Here is a 20729-nt window from a genome sequence, read left to right on the forward strand (position 1 = left end):
GGTGTGGCAATAGATAAATAAATAAAAGCATCTAAACTGAAAACGGAATTTGTTGAGCCATGCAAATGGGGAATGTGAATGGTTGATACAGATCCGGCTCTCAGAGGATATTATCAGGACTGTGTGAGTCTCTTAATTTCATGAGCTTGATTAATTATGATTGCCTCTTTCACAGATAGAATTTCTCAATGTGATAACAAGATGTTTTCAAGAACCATAACCTAAATTTCACTCTACCCAACCACACTAATAGAAAAAAATATTTTTGGTGGGGGTGGGGAGAGGGGGAAGAATACTTGGGAAATGTTATGGCTATTTCCACGTGGTTTATATTTCATTCTTGAATAATCAAATGTTATGTCCATGAGCAGGGGGCCATTCAAATGGATAAATCTGGATAAGAGGCCAGAATTAAAACTCTATCAAATGTCCAATACACAATAATCAGTGTAATAAATGAATAGACAATTAGAGGAACTATGCAACATGATGAAAAAATAAAAAAGTAAAAAGCAGTTAACAGTAAATGTTACAGGTATTCCAAATATTAGTATTATAAAGCATACAGTTTAAACTAACTATATTTACCATGCTCAAGGAGATAAAAGACATAATGGAACACACAGGCAAAGAACTGAAAATTATAAAAATGAACCCAATTAGAAATGTGAATTAGATTAATGACTTGATTGGTTTAAGGAGAGAGTGGACACAGCTAAAGAGAGTTTATGAACTTGAAACTACTTTGAAAGAGCATGTACTGATTATGAACAGAGAAACAAAAAGGTATAAGAAATAATGAGATATCTAGCATGAGCGTGCATGCTCAGTTATTCAGTCATGTCTGACTCTGTGACCCCGTGGACTATAGCCCGCAGGCTCCTCTGTCCTTGGGAGTCTCCAGGCAAGAATACTGGAATGGGTTGCCACGGCTTCCTCCAGGGGATCTTGCTGACCCAGGGATCGAACCCAAATCTCCTGCAGCTTCTGCATTGCAGGCAGATTAATTATCGCTGAGCTACCTTGGAAGCTCCAAAATATAGCATTTGTAGTAAATTAATTTAATCAGGTAAATAGTATAGGATAATCTTCATGCAGAATAAAATGATTACATATGGAATCTCAGAAATGCAGAAAGAAACAAAAAGCAGTAGCTAAATGGTGAGCTGGTGAGCAAATAAAAATAATTATAGTACATACTTAACAATGATAATTATGTTTGTGATTTTAAAATACAAATTATTAAATTACACAAAAAGTATGATATAAAAGTTAGGAAATACAATGATCTAATTTCCTTTTATTGTCCTGTAAGAGGGTAATAATGACTAAAATTTGATTGTGAAAACTCAAGCAGTCATAGTATGATTCTATAACAACTATAAAAAAATTGTAAAAGGTACAATTTGCAAGGTAATAGAGAAAAATTTGGATTAATAAAAGATAACTAATCAATATAAAAACATGAGAGTAGAAAAAAGGGACATGAAATTAGCAAAATGATATGTTTAATCTCAGATATATGAGAAAATATATTGAATATATTTGATTAAAATACAAAGATTGCTGGTCTTTCAGAAACACTAAAAACCAAATTCTGTACTGTGTAGAAAAGACATCAAAAGCATAGGGATATAGAAATATTTAAATCAAATGAGTGATAAAAACACACAATACAAATACTAATAGAATATTTTCATGTTATATTTAAACAACAAAGTAGACTTTACAATAAAATACTAATACAGATTACAAAGGATAATTTTGATAATAAAAGTATCAATTAAATGGTCTCTCCAGTGGGATGATAACAATTTTGATATGAATTGCATTTTATTTGTAGATTGTTTGGGGCATTTTAACAATATTAATTCTTCTAATCTCTTGAGCACAAAATATATTTCCATTTATTTTTGCCTTCTCAATTATTTTTATCAATATCTTAAAAGTTTCAACATCTTCACCTCCTTGGCTAAATTTTTTCATAGGTTTTTTTGTTGTTGTTGTTGTTGAAATTTTTTACCATAAATAGATGTCACATTTTGCCAAATGCTTTTCCTCCATCTATTGAGATGATCACACGATTTTTATTCTTCATTTAGTTAACATGGCATATCATGATTGATTTGCAGATACTGAGCCATCCTTGCATCCCTGGAATAATTCTCACTTGATCATAATTTAGGATTCTTTCAGTATATTGTTGAATTCTGTTTGATAATATTTTGTTGAAGATTTTTACATTTATTTTTATCAGAGATATATGCCAGTGATTTCTTTTTCTTTTTTCCCCTGTGGTATCTTTGTCTGGTTTTGGTATCAGACTGATCTTGCATTGTAAAACAAATGTGAAAGTATTTTCTCTCTACACTTTTTTTTTTTTTTGTGGAGTTGGGGGGGTATTGATTTTTCTTTGAATGCTTGGTAGAATTCACCAGTAAAGCCATCTGGTCTTGGAATTTGGTTTTTTGAAGGTTTTTAATTACTTATTCTGTTCACTAGTAATTCTTCTACTCAGATTTTGTGTTTTATCATAATTCAATCTTGGGAATTTGTGTGTTTCTAGGTATGCATCCATTTATTCTAGGTTGTTCAACTCATTGGTATATAATTGTTCATAGTGACCTCTTATGATCCTGTGTATTTCTGTGGTATCAATTGTAATGTCCCTTCCTTCATTTCTGACTTTATTTATTTGCACTCTATTTTTTTGTAAGTCCAGCTAAATGTTTGTCAATTTTGTTTACCTTTACAATGGACTTCCCTGGTGGCTCAGACGGTAAAGCATTTGTCTACAATGCAGGAGACTGGGGTTCTATCCCTAGATTAGGAAGATCCCCTGGAGAAGGAAATGGCAATCCACTCCAGGACTATTGCCTGGAAAATCCCATGGACAGAGGAGCCTGGTAGGCTACAGTCCATGGGGTCGCAAAGAATCTGACACAACTGAGTGACTTCACTTTCACTTTACAAAGAGCTAGCTTTTATTTTCATTCATCTTTTCTGTTTTCTTTATTAGTCTCTATTTCATTTGTATATGTTCTGGTCTTTGCTATTTCTTTCCTTCACTCATTTTGAGCTTTTTAATTTTTTTTTCTAGTCCCTCAATGTGTAAAGTAAGAATAATTTTTTTTCCATGCAAAAGGCATGTATCTCTATGAATTTTCCTTTTGAGCGCTGATTTTGTTGCATCTCATAAATTTTGGTATGTTGTATTTCCATTTTAATTTGTCTCAAGGTATTTTTTATTTCTCCTTCACTATTTTTATTGAAGTTGTTTAGTAGCATGTTGTTTGATCTCTACATATTCGTGACTTTTTTCTAGTTTTTTCCTTGGAAATGTTTCTAGTTTTATACCATTATTGTAGGGAAGAATGCTTGATATGATTTCAACCCTCTTAAATTCATTAAGAATTTGTTTTGTGGCTTAGATTTAGATCTTATGATCTATCATGGAGAGTATTCCATGTGCTTTAAGAAAAATGTGTATTCTATGACTTTTGGATAAAATGTTCACTACATATCTAGTAAGTCACTTTATTCCAATGTTTTGATTAAGGCACATATTTCCTTATTGGTTTTCTGTCTGGATAATTTATACATTGATATAAGTGGGGTATTAAAATCCCCTGATATTATACTACTGTCTTTTTCACCTTTTACATCTGTTAATATTAGTTTTATAAATATAGGTGCTCCTATGTTGGGTACATATTTACAATGCAATATCCTCATGTTGGATTCACCCTTTTATCACTATATAATGTCCTTTTTAATCTTTTCTTATAATCTTTGTTTTAAAGTCTATTGTTTTTCTGAAATAAGTGTAGCTACCTCAGACTTATTTTGATTTTCTTTTCATGAAACATCTTTTTCTATCCCCCCTCTTTCAGTCTGTGTTTGTCCCTACTGAAACAAGTCTCTTGTAGCAGCGTATAGATGTAGATGGGGCTGGTCTTTTACCCATTCAGCCACTCCATGTTTTTGATCATAAATTTTTGAGGTATTATTAAATCTCACTAGGAAAGCATCTGTTTCATCTAATAAGATGCAATTGCTTCTAAAGAGACATCTTCTCATGACCTAGATCTTTCTGGGAGAAAATGCATTCTGTGTTCTAAGTATCCCTTCCTTTGCCACTGTATAATCATCCATCCAAACCAGTCATCCACCACAAGCCTTGGGCTGAAAGTTAGTGATCTGTCAGTACTTAAAGAATGCTATCTTATTATTGGTGTATTTAGTCAAAGTGAGATTTATTTTCCCAATCAATAGATGTCTGCATCAAAAAGTGTGTTCATTCTTCTCACCAGTGTCATTTCACTAGAGAGAGCAGAAGACATTCAGTCATAATAGGCTATGATCTCTTACAAACAAATGACAACCATTAAGTGTTTGGCACACATATGCTAGTGACCATGATCTGTAAAGTCGGTGAGCAAATTTCCCACAATACTTGACAACCTAAGCCTTCCAAGTATATCACATGCTTGCCATGAATGGTGGTTTTAGAGGGAACAAATAACACAGTAAATTATAATCAACTCTTCAAAACTGGTATGTTGTAAAAGGACCTTTTTATTTATACTTTATCTTCACAGGATAATTCTCAGAATAAATGGTGAAATATAGGTATTAAAGAAATGAGGTAATAAACTTTTTTTTTCCCCCATCACTGAGGTTTTCTTATAAGCCCGAGTGTCCTCTATTACTAGTTCTCTCTGACTGAATTTCCTTTTATTGGAGTATCCAAATCTCATTACTGATAAGTAAAGAGTTTCTATGGATCAGTTAAGACTTGAAGATTTGTTTAATTTATATCTATGTGCTTGTTTTACCAGTGATCATGTGAATACTATGGTTCTGGTCTAAATTTATTTCTAGCCTATGCCCACTCTCCTCCGTCATTTCTTTTCAAAACAGCATGTTGAATATTTAATATGTACTGATATTTATGCTAAGAACTTGGAGATACAAAGATGAGTAAAATAATTTCTCTTCCCTCAAAGAGTTTCTAGGCCTGGGGGACATTCAAGGATAGAAATAGCTACCCACAGTCTCTAATAAGATTCTTCCCTTCTCACATTCACTTATATAATTCTAGAAGCAAGTAGAAATGCAAAAGACCCCTAAAGTTCACTGTAAATATTCACTTAAAAGAAAAGCAAAATACTTCTTCTGTGTTATCAAGGTATTTAACAACTCCAGATAGAAATAAAACTGTCTATTGGCAAATTTACAATTTTAACAATAATCTAGTCTTCAAAAGATTATATATTTTTTGTTAGATATGCTTTAAAAGTCATTGAATTTAAACTAAATATTTTGATACTGAATATTTGTAAGTTGCCAATGAGACAATTTTGGCCATATTACTACTAGTTTTGACCAAGCAAGCACTTAAAATTTTCTTTCATGGTTTTATGAATAGATATTTTTACACATAGATATTCATCTTAATTTTTTTTTAAATTGAAACTGATCATATAGTCTATGTCCTGAACCTTGACAGAAAAGTACACATTTATTGCATACGATAGATGTATTCACAAGATAGGCTAAAACAGATTTCTCATAGCTCTCAAGTTTGCCAAAGACTGATTTCAGTTCAGTTCAGTTCAGTTCAGTCGCTCAGTTGTGTCCGACTCTTTGGGACCCCATGAATCGCAGCACGCCAGGCCTCCCCATCCATAGACACACCCAAAATTTAACTCAAGTTTCTCATGCCTAATTAAATTTAAGGCAAAGTTGTATAGAGCTAGTTTAATCAAACATCCATCAATTCCACCCCCACTCCATATCCAGGCTTGCATCATGCAGCATAAATATGGTTGCTTGAGACCCATCCCTATAAAGAAGGAAGAGAGGGAAGACATTGTGAAAAACCAAAGACACAGCCAGAAAACCATCAATTTCATTTCCTTATTTGGAGGGTGAGCAAATCTTTCACTTTTCCCAGAAGATTTCACTTTTATACATAATATTCTCATATAATTGTTAACAGTATCCTCTTCCACTGATAAAGACAATATGTTGCTTTGGATAAGAACTATCTGATATATTTAGACTTTACTTATTTGATATAAATTGACTTTTCTACATTAGACTTTCTTTTGGCTATGATTACTAGTTTGGGGCCATAAAATGAGATTGTTTCTAAGATATTAGTTTAGCAAATGCATAAGGAATGCCTGTAAGTATGCATAGGCAGATTAAACTTTAGATGATCAGCAAAATATACACTCACATTATCCCAGAATATGCACATGTAAATCAAGCCAAGTAATAATTATCCAATTTTCAAAATATTTATAATCTATGACCAGAAAGATAAAGCACTGAGATCCTACCTAGTATTTATTACAGGTTTTCTAGGTTTCAGGAAGCCATGTTGGTTTTTTTAAGGTATATTTTCAAGATTCTTTATCATGGCTATCCCTATTTTACAATGACTCTCATCTAAACACAGAGAATAGCCATACTATTCAAAGAAATGGGGACTAGGTGACGTTTTCCTGGAAAGGATGTGTCAGTTTAAGCAATAAATAGAATTTTAGCCTGTTTCTTACTGTTTGTTCAGCACAGCTGACTAACAATGGAAGATTTAGAATGAGCCATTCATATGAAATAATTGATTTTGGCATACATGTTAAGCACAGGGAGAAGGAAACAATCAAGATAGAATGTCTTCTAAGAAGGCATTCCTTAGAAAATTGTTTTGCAAATTTTGAAAGAGGTGTTGGCAGCTTTTTAATGGGTGCTAAAGATAGGAGTGTCAGAATACACTTCTCCTGGGCTCAAACATTATTATCTGCAAAACCCTGGGTTAATATTAAGAAACTCACAGTGAAAATTTTGCTTCTCTGATCATAGAACTGTGAACCTTTCACTCTGGTTTCATTTTCTTACTTCAATGCCAAGAGGATAGGAGAGAACCTGATATGCAAATTGAAACCAAAACATGAACAAGGATTCAGTCCCAGGGTACAATCCTCAGAGGGAAAAAGGAAGTTTATGAACTCTGCGTTCAGTGGGAGCAGGCTACAAGAGAGTTTAGTTGTCCTTCTAGAAAACAAAAATTAATTTGCTTTGGCCAAATTAAAATTAATTAAAATTATGCAATGTCGCCCTTGTGTTAATTTTAACGGTGAGGTTGTTGTGATTTAAGGCTACAATTAGTTCTAGTGTTTGAAAGAGAAGCTCTGTAATCGAGACAGGACATTTTAATAATCCTGGTTATAAACATTTAATACATCATCTTTAGGGACTCACAAACACGTTGTAATTAACTTTTACAACTGAAATAAATCAGATTGCATTAGCATATTGCAAAGGAAAAAATCATTTGCATGATTGAAAACAGCTTCAGAAAATTATGTATAACAGGCTTCATGCAAACACCAGCATAACTTTTACCAGGTTTCTTATATGAGGATTCTTTTTAACAAGTACAGTTGAGGATTCTGTAACTAATTATGACTTTCACCATAAAAGGAAATATCCTGGTTTTGAAGAAGCAGCAAGAGTCATTCTCTGGTCACTAGAACTATGTCCAACTTTATTGTAAACTAATTAGGAAATATTCAAATAAAAATATGATGACTTGGTCTGTAGCTACTTCTATGCTACAAGCAAGTAATTTGGTCAGGAGAAAAGAAATTTTATTCATATGTTATTCATCTGTCTAGTGCTAAAATCTTTAGCAGGAAAAGAGATGCTGATATTGGACAAACAAGTGTTCCTTTGTCCAGCACTCAATCTGCTTCGTAGAACTACCAATGCCTTCCTGACTGGTTGAGCTGTGACTGATATGCAAGCTGTGACAGTCTGCATGTTCACTTTGGAAGTGAGCCAATGGAATAAGTTCTTATTAAACACTGGCTCCTATTTTTACCAAAGAGATTTCAGGTCAGTTGTACCAACTGGATGCCCCATTCATCCTTGGGCTTTGGTCAATTATTTTGTCTACTAAGTGATCACTGAGGCCTAGTAGTTATTAAAAGCATAGATTCTGTAGTCACAGAATCTAGGTTTCCTAGGTTTGAATCCTAGTTCCATCACTTAGTCACATTGTATTCCTTGCCTCAGTTTCTCTATATAAAAACAGGATAATAAAACATGTGCTGAAAAGTACTCTTGTGAGGAATAAATGAGATAATGCATGCCAATCATCTTAGAATAATGTCCAGAACACTCAATTAGTAAGCACTCAATAAACATTAATGATTATCACTGTCACTAATATTTCTATGGGCTACCCTTAGGCCAATGCCTAAAGGAAGAGGGGAATCAGTTCATTATGGTCTGGAAGCTGGTGACTTTCCTGTATAGACTCTAACCAGGGCTTTAACAAATATGCAATTTCCATTCATTTATCCAATTAATATTGTGCCTCTGCTATGTATAAAACATTATCAGATTTGCAAGAGAGGACATGTTTGTGACACTGGGACTGAAGATAAAATAGACACAGCAGAGTCAGGGATCAATTAACTGGTCAGAAGTCTCACCAAGTTATGAAATTAGGGGGAAGAGCATGGCAAGTTTAGATTTCAGGTTCTAGACAAAGTAACTAGAAGCCTACCTCCCAGACTTTCCCAATGCTCCCTCCAAAAGGGAAACAGTTTGAAAAAAACCTAAGAATCCCCAAGTAGAGCAGGACAAAAGTCAAAATTTATGGCTCAATCTTTGACCAAAGGAAAGGAAGCAGGGTAAGGCGTGCTGGTGAGAGTATTCTGAGTTGCACTGAGACTGTTCCCCAGGATGGTTCTGAAATAGTCCTTTCTCCCTGCTACTAGGATCAATGATTAACAACTAAATGACAAGGATAATGGCAGCATTTTGGAAGGCAGGTTAAAGCTTATCATTTTGATACAAAGCAAGAAAGAGATTGTTGATTATACAGAAACAGGTTAGTGGTTTCTCTTCAAGTATTTCTACTCAGATTTGCATTTAATTTTGACTCTAGAAATGGATCGTGAATGAACTGAAAATGCAATTTGCTCTTATAAGTTTTTCTTCATTTGGGTCTTTGTTTTAAAAGCAGAAGGGTCCCTATTCTGTCCCTTTCTGGGGGAGGTACTTGGACTCTTTCAATGGGAATCTTCTCATTTCTCCTGAGGCTATAGTTTATTGACTTAAAAGAGCAGTAGTTTAATTAACAGAAGAAATGAAGCCTATTGCATACTTAACCAGACATTTACCTAAAATCAATAATCTAATTGCCACACCTACAGAGGGGATAATGTTTATCCTATTGAAAACAATTCATTTGTATCTACATGTTAACAAGGTGATTGGTGGTTTGTTTAAGAGACTAACCTGATCTGTAAAGTGATAATTTATTGAACAATCAATTAATCTTTTTAGTACTACAAATATAAACAAGCAAGAAAGAGCCACAGTGTGTCTGCTTATGAAAGGTCAAATTTAACAGACTTCCATCTTGAGCTCTTTCTCAAACAGCACAAAGATGTAGAGGCAATGAATAAAAATTAAAGTTTCACACTATCCCCTTGGACGTGACACTTTCACAGGGAGCCAATAACATGCAAAACATCTGCAAATACATAAAGTAGTTTAGACCTATATCCTGTCTTTACAATGAATTCTTTCTCTAAATTGCATTTACCTTATGACAGATACCCATCAAGCCTGTCCCAATGATTCTGGTACACCCAGCTGTATATACTTACATATTCTCTAGGCTTTTAACTCAACAGAAGGAAGAATTGTTTCCTATCTAGAAAAACAGATTATTACATTTATCTAAGACTATGGGCCAGTGTCAAAAATCTTTAAGTTTTAAGTTGAATTAAGTAGCCCACAGTCTGCATGTTTGTCCAAAGTTTATTTCAATTTTTTCATCCTGAATAATTGAATGTGAGGTTTCCCAAGATGTAAGGTACCCCTTGTTTTATAACTATTCCCAAAGCATTTCATTTCTTAAAATAGTCATAGCCTAGTATGAATTCTCTTGCATCTATCTTCAAATTTGACTAATTTAAATTCCAGGATTTATACCAAGATAGTTCAACCTGCTAAAAACATAATTGATATAATAATTATATCAACCTGTGTCCAGGTATGAAGAGCAATTTAAATATCCTAAAGATTTCAAAGACTTGGACTCAATGTCTTTACAAACTTCATAAAATGGGTGTATATCTGCAGAAGAGCAAACAAGGAAGTGGTTATGGGAAAACACAGTATGCCAAATTCATCAAGTGAAAAAAAAATTTAGGTTTTAGACAAGAGGTTTTAACTTTGGGTTTTAAGCAGAGTCATTCTTCATTTGGGGTTCTCGAGCAAGGGGTCTAAGATGAAACTGCATGGGCAAAAGTTGCATCTTTACTTTCCCTGATTTCTAACTGAAAGGGAGCATTCCTTTTCATTATGAATATGGATTAGACATCATAACAGTACTAACAATACCTGTGAATGTCACCAAGAGATGTTACAGATATGTTCCTATTGTATTCCACGTGTTACAGATAACTCAGAGTATTATGTGTGCACAATACATCTTTGAACTATAGTGGATGGGTAGGTATGAGACCTGTGACTGCTGCTGCTGCTAAGTTGCTTCAGTCGTGCCCAACTCTGTGTGACCCCATTGACGGCAGCCCACCAGGCTCCCCTGTCCCAGGGATCCTCCAGGCGAGAACACTGGAGTGGGTCGCAATTTCCTTCTCCAATGCATGAAAGTGAAAAGTGAAAGTGAAGTCGCTCAATCGTGTCCGACTCTTAGCGACCGCATGGACTGCAGCCTACCAGGATCCCCCGCCAGTGGGATTTTCCATGCAAGAGTAGGGATTGGGGTGCCATTGCCTTCTCCAATGAGTCCTGTGACTAGATCCCATTATTTACTATCCTAACAAAGAAAAGTGTATATTGTGGTATGATGTTTGTCTTTTTAAACATTTTAATGATGGTTTTTTAGAACGCATTTTTAAAATGTATTTAATGTATCATTTTTTAAGTGTGTGTATGTGTTTGTTTGTTTGTTTTAATGAGAAATTTTCATAGGCTTCATCAATCTTCCAGAAGAATCCATGGGCAGATGTTTTCGGAAAGACTCCTGGCTTGGAGTTCCACAGCATGGTGATAAACTTCCCTGTATAGCGCACAAGGTAGACTTGCTCATGGGTCAGGGAGCATTTCCCTGGCTGCAGGCTCAGATTCAGAATCCTTCTTATCCAAGCATTATTACCAACTATGGGCTTCCCAGGTGGCTCAGAGGTAAAGAACCCGCCTGCCAAATGCAGGAGCCGCAGTTTCAGTCCCTGCATTGGGAAAATCCCCTGGAGAAGGAAACGGCAACTCACTCCAGTGTTCTTTCCTGAAGAATCCCATGGCCAGAGGAATGTGGCAGGCTACAGTCCATGGGGTCACAGAGTCAAACACGACTGAGCACACCCATGCACGGACTAACACCAACTAAAGCACAACTATTACCCTCTGACGGCTCCTCTTTCATTCCCACAGAAACTATTTTAGGTGAAATTTTCTACAAATAATGACTGTAACAACAGCTATCATTTATTGAGTACCAGTACTTTACCTATGTTATCTAACCAGGACTCACCAGGATCCCACGAAGTGGGTGTTTTCATTGAATAGATATGAAAAATAGCTTAGAAGGGGACAGAGCCGGTTTTCTAAAATCTCTGCTTCTTCCAGTATCCTAACACCAACAACTGCGTTTTTTTAAGAGAACTAATGAGGTCATGTATGTTCATAGACCTTCATATTAGCCAATAAATAAAACATAAAGTATATATTTTATCATTATCGTAATATGTGGCTCTTATCAGTCAGTCTTCCACATGGCTTTGTATGACAATTATCTAATGCTTTATTGTTGCTTTTGAAAACAAAAAAAACTGGATTATTAAGAAAATCAAAGCGCGGAGAGTGAAAGGAATGTTCCGGTCAGAAGATGTTGGCATGACTTAAGACCCTCTTTTTAGTAGTACTTTTGTGCTTAGTACTGTGATGTCATGGAGTTGAATGAAACTATTCCTGGGCCTTCAGGGGACTCCTGAGTGTAGGAGAGATGGCAAAAAAAATACCGAAAATAAAAGATAAAATGATAGAGCTGAGGTTTATGGAGTAAGCCATATGTCAAATGCTTTTCTGAAAGATCTCTATATAATAAGCCACTTAATCAAAATAATTTCAAGAAGTAAACACTAATTTCCCTCATGCGTACAATAGGGAACTAAGGCAAAGAGAGGTGATGTTAGTTGCCTGAGGATAGTATGTGGTGGAAGAGCAGGGATTCTGACCAGGGCTCATGCTCTAAATCCCTGCCACTCATAATGAACCAAATGTTCCTAGTGCGGTGGCACCAGTGATGAAGTAAAGATGGATTCTGATTGAAAAATTGCTGATCATTTTCCCAACCTGTGTTATATACACTTGAACACTCATCTGAGTCACCTGACTTAGTAGATATCACTGAGTCTCTACTATGATAGTATTAGCCACTTCTGACAATTCATCATCTCAGTTGTTACAGAGATTTATAACCCTTTCGGATCTGACCTGTGAAAGCAGAGAGCTGATTAGGAGGATCAAAGGACAATTTACATTTTCCATAAATAATTAAAAATTCCCATAAACATTTTCCATTGAAAAAGTGGCCAAAGCACTTATTATAAATAAGGAGATTATCATCCGGGAAGAAAAAAATCCCATTGACTTTGGGAGCTAAATATGTTCATAGGTGGATCCCCTTCCACATTCATATATATTTATTTTTTTACATAAATTTTTAAAATTCTGGAGATACATTTAGAACAAGGATAGAGTACTGTATGATTTACTTATTCACATTTTCAGGATTTTTCTATTATATTATACTTGGCGGTAAGAGAACTTAAATCCAAACTAATGTTTTGCTTCTTCATTGATTCTCAGTATAAGAATTTATTTTTTATAAGAACTTATTTTTTCTTGAGAAATCATTTCTCTACTCAACAAGGAAGGGTTTGGTTTTTTTATTGTTTAATTTTTAAATTTATTTTATGCTTGTTCCTAACATAATTTAAAGTATTTAAATAATTTTGGTCATTGGAATGTTTTTAAGATACATGTTCTTCGTTTTTTCATTGGGATTCTAAAGTCATCTATTTCGACTATACTGCTACTATTATCCGATTTATGATTTTTCTTCTTTTAAGAGTGTACTCAATAGAATGCCCTGTGTGCACATGTGTGCTTAGTTACTCAGGTGTGGCCAACTCTTTGCAACCCTATGGACTGTAGCCCTCCAGACTCCTTTGTCCATGGGATTCTCCAGGCAAGAATACTAGAGTGGGTTGCCATTCCCTTCTCCAGGGGATCTTCCTGACCCAGGGATGGAACCCTGGTCTCCTGCATGGCTTCAGAGTCTTTACTCTCTGAGCCACCAGGGAAGCCCATAGAATGCCCTACCAATGATAAAAGACTAATTTTCTATCCTGACTCAGATGGGTCCTTCAGGAGTCTATGTTCAGAATATATACCAGAATAAGAGTTTTCATAACATATTTCAAGTATTGGAAAAGAATAGAGTTTACTTATGTCTAAATAGGTATCTATTTCTGGACCAGAGTGAAATGTGAGACCCTCCAATGTTTAGTGTTGAAATCTTAACAGAGAAATTAGGCAAAGGCCTGGTAAGAATTGGAGCAATGAGCAGGAGAAGCCAAGTAAAGCCAGAGCAAATAACAGATTGGCCCCAAGTCTGAAATGAGAGTTTAGCACTTAGGAGATCAAGCAAGACAAGACAAACTATAATTTGCACACTGGAGACCCAAGCGAGTTTGTCCAGTCAGTATTCCAGAGTACTGAAGCCTTTTTTCAAAATCCATAGATCAGCTCATGAGAATGTCCCCTTGACGAGTATTAAAACCTTTGTATTAAACACTCCCCCTACGTTCTTTTACTTTGAATTCTCCTTAACCTATCAGGACTCCTCACACCTTTGCTGGAATCGAACTCTGCAAATTCCTTTCATTCCTTGAAAGTGGACAAAAGTGAATATTAAAGAAGCAGGGAAAGATCCAGGAGGTAAGGGTCAGCCCACATAGGCAGACCATATCACTTTTTTTAAACATCATTATACAGGGACAAGTTATCATTGAGATTTCTTTTAAAACAGAATTTTTACTTTACCCCTCAAGCTGCTGTTGACAGTTTGTTTCCAATAGTTTGCCCGTTATCAATTCTGGCCTTCCATTTTTCCGAGGACTATTGTCTTAATGCATTTAACCCTTTCTAGGTTTTGCTTCTTCATCTCTGTTTTACTTTTATTCTTTTGGACTTTAGCCATACACAAACATCCCAGCTAATCTTTCCAAATTAGCACAGCACCAGCTCTGGAGGGTCTCATTAGATGTGCAGCTGAGATTTATCAGATCTCATTTGCCTAATACGGAGCCTAACTTTGGGCACCTGGCCCTTGCAGTGGGGGGTAAGGGAGAATAGGAACGGGTCTTTTGTCACTGCTATGCAGACTCACTAATTTGCTCCGCCTAATAAAATTACAAATGAATACAGCTTTATTCCCATTGCCTTTATAGGTTATAATAACCTTGGTACCCCATAACCTCCTGCTAGCTGAATTAATCAGATCATATTAATATTTCTTCTTACTTTCTTTTAACTGGTTCTTCTCTTAATTAAAGGGGCCAAAGACGTAAACAGGGTAGGTGACTAGAAACATGGCGTCAGGTTATAAACAAGGCTCATTAAAAAGATGGATGTGCAAGCCGACTGCAAAAATTGCTTACTTCGCAAGTGTACATTTTGTAATTTCCTGACGACAAAAAGAACTAATGCCAGACCCCACCCCCTCCCTTTTTTCACATGTATAAAAGATGATAATTTTTGAATGCTGGGGTGGGAATGGCAAAGCCCAGGAACCTATTCATCAACGAGAATAAGGTCTTTCATATTATAAAACTCCACTCCTTTCCGATGAGCCTCCAAATGTGAAATATATTCGAAAGAGGAGGAAAGGAAACAAACAAATAACAAAAACCAGTTAGTGAGCTAAGAAGAAAAAAAAAAAAAGATGAGGAACTTTTAAAAGAGAACATTAACATGTATTAAACCACAGTTAGATTTGAAAGAGAAAATCAGGAATTTCTTAAAAGACAGATAAGTCTTCTGAACTTGCAAATATCCAAGGATGCATAGGACCTGGACACATGGTCCTGGACACACAGAACGCAATGAGAGCTTGATCTTTATGTGTGAAAACAACGGTCGAAGTGGACAGTCCATGATACCAAGTTTACACAAAGTTTTAAGGGCAATAATCCAGTAGAACTTGAAATGGTATGATTTAGGAAATGTAATTCTGGTATATTTTCCACTGTTGTAAATACTTTGAATCCAATCATGCACTGAAATGATGGTGCACCTAGACAATGCTGATAAATAGGTTCACACAGATGGAATGATTTTTTAATATTATATATGCATTAGATAAAATGTATACATTATGCATATTATGTATTTATAATATATAAATATGCATATATATATATAATACATGTTTCTATTGGTATACTCACACAAATTTAGAGGCTCATTCAGTTATGGTCCTGGCTTTTGAAACTTTTGCTCACGTTCACTTGCCCTAGCAAGAAGGCACCAGCATTTCTATTCTCACAGCAATTACCAGCAAAGCCCAAGCCCACGGTTTCCTGTCCTTCCATCTCCCTCCTTGACAAAACAGAAAGTGATTCTGACAGGTTGATGCACAGCATGACCAGGCAAGACCTCGCTCCTTCATGAATAAATTAGAGATGAAAGTTTAACGGATCCCCTTGCATTTTTATGGAGGGACCTCATCCTAATTTACCTAAATGCTTTGAGTAGAAGGAAAGAAAATGTAAGAGGCTAAGGTGGAAAGGTTAAAATCCGTGTTTAAATGGAGGGTTTTTTTTTTTTTTTTCAACACACCACAACACATGGATGCCTGCAACTATACTGATGATTCCTTACTCAAATGTTTGAGGCAAAAACCAAAGAAAGGAAGATTTTTTTTCCTGCCACTATTGCTTTTCGTATGAGCTGCTGCAGGTTTGACCAATAATTCTGAGTTCAAGAAATCTGGTTCAGATAAGTTGTATATAAAAATATATAATGCAGGATTGGAGACTCTGAACAGTCTGTATTTAAGATCATTTTTCTCAATGGAGCTCAAACTCTGTGCAAATGACATTTTTTTTTTCCTCAAGCAGTTCTAGTATATGCTTCACAGAGTGACCTATTTTAGTATGTTCCTCACCAATGCATTTTTAGTACTAGGTGGGCGTACCAGGAGATGGTGGGGTATGGTCAAAATATATGGTTTTCCCATATAGGATCAGACCAGTGGGCTAATGGTTTTGGAATCCTCCTGCTGGCGGTGGCCATTACCTGATGCTTCAGAAGCCAGGAATGAATTTGCATGACCCCAGCCCTTCAGATGTCCCCTGTGGAAAAATAGGAAATTGGCAAGGAGGATCATTTCACGGATGTGCTGAAGTTGTCATTCCTAGAAAATCTCTGACTTCAGCTCTGTGCCTGGTGAGTTCACTTACAAATGTCTTCTGAGCTGTTCCTGTTTGCAGTTGATCGTTTTATAGGGAGAAGAGCCCTAAACTCATTCTTAATCCTCCTTGCCTTTGGCTCTTGAAAAGGTTGCTAAACACTGAGAACTGATAATATTGGGACTGAACGTACAGACTTGTCAAGCATGGCTGAAACCATGAGGGAGAATACTTTTAAAGAAGGGTCAGTGAAGAAAATTAAATCATTTCAATCACTTATTTTTTTAAATGGTAGTTTAATATTCAGCTATAAAACAGCAGAGGAAAAATAGAGGCACATCTCTTCATTTCGTAATTCCACTATTCCCTTAATACTTAACCAGATATTCTTAAGGTTTAAATATGTGCTTTGTGTTTTAAATAATGCTTTCTTAGCATAAAATCATTTTGACGTCTCACTGTACTTTGTCTGAATAAGGAAAACTCTAGTCCATGGCATACCACATAAACATTTTTATAGAAAGCCTTTTAATTTTACTTAAGTTTTTTGTAATTGCCATATGTGTTTCAAAAATAAATAAACCTCAAGGACAAAATATGCTATTTTCATCCCAGCGATTCTGAATTTTAATAACCATTCTAATTTAGTATTAACTAAAAGCTTTAGTAAAAACTAAAATTATTTCTGTTTCACAAAAATAATCATGAGACACAATTATTTCACATTGTGTTTTTTGCTGAAATGACTAAAGTTTTGGAAATATTTACCATGATCCACCATTAAAATTTCCAACAACACCTTAATGAGCTTTTGGGAGCACCCAAGATGATTTCTACTAAACAGAAGCACAGCATTTTCAGAGTCCTGCCTACTAGCTGTGCATATTTTTCTGAATTAAAACTCTTTTTTTTCCCCTTCTCTTTTGATCATCTTTCTGCAATGGATTGTCTTGCTTTCTCTCTCTCATTTGTCATTAGAGGAGTGTAATTTCAAGACCCTTTTATTCTACTTGCAACTTCCTCTAAACAAAAAGACACAATAAATAAACACAGGAGATAAGACAGTTCCCCCACCACCTCCACCCACTCTTTTCCCTTGAATCTCTTGGGCCGCCAGAACCACTTTAGTCCTTCAAATATTGTCCTGAATTAGTATCCACGCTGATACAGGAGGCAAGAGTGTATGATAAGAATAAACACCAAATGGGGTCCCAACTGTAATATGTGTATTGATATATATTTTTCCAGTACTTTTGGCAAACCTATCTTGCTGACTATACTGATGAAGGTTGCAAGTAATTGTGTATGCGTTTCTGTGAAAGATAAATGACCTTCCTTCCCAAGGACGCTTGGCCAGGCCTTAATCCTGAGTGTGTGTGTGTGTGTGTGTGTGTGTGTGTAACTGTTTTTTTGAAGGCCTGACAAGGCATCTTGATCATTTCCTCATTTTGAGGCCTACCCACAGCCTCGCACACGGCCCCCCTCTCTGAAATGTTATTATTCTGTCATGAGGCCTTCTACGGCCAGGATGTTACTTCATTTCCACGTTTTGTCTCAGCCCGAATGTGAATGATGCTCTTTCAGCAATATACAGCCGCTTGAACTCCCCGCTGCTGGCTTACATAAATATACAACACCCGTCTCGCCCTATAACTCACGTTAGGCCTGGAAAAATAGTGACTTCCTTTATTGGTCAGATTCTCTTGCAATTCCCAACAGCTGTACGTTCTCACCTCTGGGGATCCTTATCTTCAAGTTTCCATTTGTCTCAGCACTATTCCAGTGGATTGCCAATAAAAATGATTCCCGCTTTTATAACCCTTGAGAACACAGGAGCCAGCTTTCCAGAGAACCCGATCCTCCCACCCGTGCCCCCCACATACACACACAATCAAACAAACAAAACCTTCTTTCGACTTACCAAAAAAAAAAAAAAAAAAAAAAGATGTGGTTTGTGTTTAGGAGAGATGGCCTTAAAACTGAGCAAGTTGGAGGGTTCGGGAAAATGTGAAGTGTGGTTCTGAAACATTAATTATAATCAAGAAAATCTGTATTTTTCTTCCTTGAGAGAACAAATTGGGGAATATGGCATGTAATCATTAAAATAACACATGTTCAGAGGTATATTTAATACACATAGAGGTAAGTAACTATCAAAAAGGAATACCACGTTCATATTACATTAGTTACTTTATCTTTGCTAAGAAAACTTAATCACTTCCTTGTGCCTCTAAACTGAAAGGTATTTTAAAATTTCATGGGTTCTTTGAATTCATTATTAAAAGAGAAGAGGTAGGAAAGAAGAGTGCTTTTGAAATGGAAATTTCTATACAGTTAAATGGTAATATAATGGCTGCTGGCTGGTGCTTCAGTTGCTAAGTCATGTCCAACTCTTGGGACCCCATGGACTGTCGCCCGCCAGGCTCCTCTGTCCATGGGATTTCCCAGGTAAGAATACTGGAGTGGGTTGCCATTTCCTTCTCCAGGGGACCTTCCCCACAGAGGGATTGAATCAGATTCCCTGGTACAAGCAGTATCCTCACTGCAGGTGGATTCTTTACTGGCTGAGCCACCAGGGAAGCCCAATGTAATGGTTAGAGGCACTTAATGTAGTTACTGATGCCAGTGAGTGATGAACTTGAGGGAGGGCTCTGCTATTTAGTGCTGTGGAATCTGGGATAACTTACTACTTATCTCTGAGCCTCAGTTGCTACACTTGTCAAATGGGGGCTAAGTTTCTCCCTCTCAAGATGTTTTGAGAATGAAAAGAGATGCAATAACTAGTATAATTCAAAGTGCTCTCCAAATAGAAGATCTATGTTATTTTATTCCCTCCATACTAAAGTTGTGGTTACGCTCAGCAGTTTTTAAATAAAACTGTTCTGGAGGAGTAGGGCCATGAGATAAAGAGCATGAGCAGTGTGGGTAGTAGTATCTTCCACAAAACCATACACTCAATGGAAGGGCAAGAACAGTAAATATTAATGTGTTAAAGCTACACTTCAAAAAACAGAGATGTGGATTTAAGAAACAGAGAAACGACCAGATTAAAGTGAGTGATACCCCTCTCTTTTATGACCTCACAAGTCTCCATAAGAGGAAGCAAGATGGTTGCAGACATATAGCTTGTGTTCAGTTCAGTTCAGTCACTCAGTCATGTCCAACTCTTTTCAACCCCATGAACTGCAGCATGCTGGACTTCCCTGTCCATCAACGACTCCCAGAGTTTACTCACACTCATGTCCATTGAGTCGGTGATGCCAGCCAACCATCACATCCTCTGTCGTCCCCTTCTCCTCCCGCCTTCAATCTTCCTCAGCATCAGGGTCTCTTCCAATGAGTCAGTTCTTCCCGTCAGGTGGCCAAAGTACTGGAGTTTCAGCTTCAGCATCAGTCCTTCCAATGAATATTCAGGATTGATTTCTGTTAGGATGGACTGGTTGGATCTCATAGCAGTCCAATGGACTCTCAAGAGTCTTTCCCAACACCACAGTTCAAAAGTATCAATTCTTCGGTGCTCAGTTTTCTTTATAGTCCAACTCTCACATCCATACATGACCACTGGAAAAACCATAGCCTTAGACTAGACGGACCTTTGTTGGCAAAGTAATGTCTCTGCTTTTGAATATGCTATCTAGGTTGGTCATAACTTTCCTTCCAAGGAGTAAGCATCTTTTAATTTCATGGCTGCAGTCACCATCTGCAGTGATTTTGGAGCCTAAAAAAGAAAGTCTGTCACTGTTTCCACTGTTTCCCCATCTATCTGCCATGAAGTGATGGAACCAGATGCCATGATCTTAGTTTTCTGAATGTTGAGCTTTAAGTCAGCTTTTTCACTCTCCTCTTTCACTTTCATCAAAAGGCTCTTTAGTTCTTCTTTGCTTTCTGCCATAAGGGTGGTGTCATCTGCCTATCTGAGGTTATTGATATTTCTCCAGGCAATCTTGATTCCAGCTTGTGCTTCATCCAGTCCAGCTTTTCTCATGATGTACTTTGCATATAAATTAAATAAGCAGGGTGACAATATACAGCTTTGATATACTCCTTTCCCAATTTGGAGCCAGTCTGCATTCCACGTCCAGTTCTAACTGTTGCTTCTTGACCTGCATACTGATTTCTCAGGAGGCAGGTCAGATGGTCTGGTATTCCCATCTCTTGAAGAATTTTCCACAGTTTGTTGTGATCCACACAGTCAAA

General features: G+C 36.4%; 2 long non-coding RNA genes across 7 annotated transcripts in view; one reads left to right on the plus strand and one right to left on the minus strand.

Moving 5' to 3' along the window:
* The window catches only part of LOC138423861 (uncharacterized), a 130644-nt gene that overhangs the window by 69441 nt on the left and 40474 nt on the right, over nt 1-20729 (minus strand). The window contains exon 5 of one of the 5 annotated variants that reach the window (XR_011250485.1): nt 4556-5848. The exons of 3 other annotated variants lie outside the window; for them this stretch is intronic. This is a non-coding gene — a long non-coding RNA (uncharacterized lncRNA). Of the gene's footprint in view, nt 1-4555; nt 5849-20729 lie in introns of those variants that run through there. One more of the 5 variants, XR_011250484.1, reaches the window with a different exon arrangement.
* LOC138423863 (uncharacterized) overlaps nt 39-20729 on the plus strand; it is a 52543-nt gene continuing 31852 nt past the window's right edge. The window contains exons 1-2 of one of the 2 annotated variants that reach the window (XR_011250492.1): nt 39-123; nt 16365-16569. This is a non-coding gene — a long non-coding RNA (uncharacterized lncRNA). The remainder of the gene's footprint in view (nt 124-16364; nt 16570-20729) is intronic. The other variant, XR_011250493.1, reaches the window with a different exon arrangement.

This window comes from Ovis canadensis, chromosome 18 (genome assembly GCF_042477335.2).
Source record: "Ovis canadensis isolate MfBH-ARS-UI-01 breed Bighorn chromosome 18, ARS-UI_OviCan_v2, whole genome shotgun sequence".
Taxonomy (NCBI): Eukaryota; Metazoa; Chordata; class Mammalia; order Artiodactyla; family Bovidae; genus Ovis; species Ovis canadensis.